The 1,211-nt window shown below is 48.7% G+C and overlaps 1 protein-coding gene across 1 annotated transcript in view; it reads right to left on the bottom strand.

Annotated features, from left to right (window-relative positions):
* PAX7 (paired box 7) overlaps positions 1-1,211 on the bottom strand; it is a gene marked incomplete at its 5' end in the record, with an annotated part of 151,422 nt that overhangs the window by 145,308 nt on the left and 4,903 nt on the right. The gene's annotated exons all lie outside the window — the stretch shown is intronic.

The raw sequence follows: 1,211 nt of genomic DNA, 5'->3' as shown, positions 1-1,211 counted from the left end.
ATAATATTACAAAACTATCTAACAGCAGGGAGTTTTGAATAATTTATCTCCCTTTCTTCCCGTCCTCGGCCCTTTGTCCAAAAGTTTTTCTCCTCCTCGCGGAATTTTGAATGAGAATGGACGCGCCCTCCCTCCCCCATCCCTTTACTCCATTTTTAAGGCAGCCTCGGCCGCTCCTTCATTCTTATTTTTTTTTTAATTTTTTTTTTTTTTTCCCTTTTTCTTTCTTTTTTTTCTTTTTTCTTTTCTTTTTTTTTTTTTTTCCTCTGCTGTTTGCTTTTGTGGTCAGGAATCTTTTCCTTATAAAGCTTCAATAGACCCCAAGGTCTTTGTAAGTGAAGTTCATCTTCAAGGTTGGGAAAAGAGGGGAAAAAAATAAAAAAAAAGGATCGGATCCTTAAAAAAAAAAAAATAAAACAACAAAATCCCTTTTTGTCACCTTCACTTCCAACTCCAGTGATGGGGGCTCGGGGGAGCGTTTTCTACCCCAAAATTCCCCCCACGTGTCCCAAACTGGGGGAAATTCGGCACTGGGGGTGAATCCCGCTCACCCCGACAGCGGCGATGCCACAAATGCCCCAAAATCCCAACTCCACCTCAAGCCCAGCCCGTCCTCTCTTTGCACCAATTCGGGAGAAAACTGGAAAATCTCAACTCCCCTCTGCCGGGGACTCCCAAAATCGCCGTTTTCCCCTCAAAAATCGCAGTTTCCCCCCAAAAATCGCCTTTCCCCCCATCAAAAAGGCGCTGGTTTTATGCCCGACCGCAGCCGCTCCAACTCAACTCCCCCTTTTTCCCTGAAGGATGCTCCCCCAAAATTCCACTTTTTTTTTTTTTTCTTTTTTGAACCACGGCGCTGCCCGCTCTCCAATTGCCACCCCCAACCTCGCATTCCCAGCTGGGAAAAAGTTGGAATTTTCCCTGGCAGCGGCAGAGAAAACGCCGCGTTTGGGAGGTGATAACAGAGCCCCGCCACCGGCCTGGCTCCGAGCCTTCCCCCGCCTGCGCCGGGAGGATTTCCCTGCATCATTTTTCCCTGGATCATTTTTCCCTGGATGGTTTTCCCTGGATCATTTCCCCTGGATGCTTTTCCCTGGATCATTTCCCCCGGGTAATTTTTCCCAGGATAATTGGGGGGTGCGGCGGCGCTCCGGGGACCCCCCCTCAGTGTCCCCTCGGAGCTGGCGGCTCCCGTCCCTAATTGATATTGA

Source organism: Geospiza fortis, unplaced genomic scaffold (assembly GCF_000277835.1).
Source record: "Geospiza fortis unplaced genomic scaffold, GeoFor_1.0 scaffold4, whole genome shotgun sequence".
Classification (NCBI taxonomy): domain Eukaryota; kingdom Metazoa; phylum Chordata; class Aves; order Passeriformes; family Thraupidae; genus Geospiza; species Geospiza fortis.
This window is presented reverse-complemented; position numbering and strand designations above follow the sequence as displayed.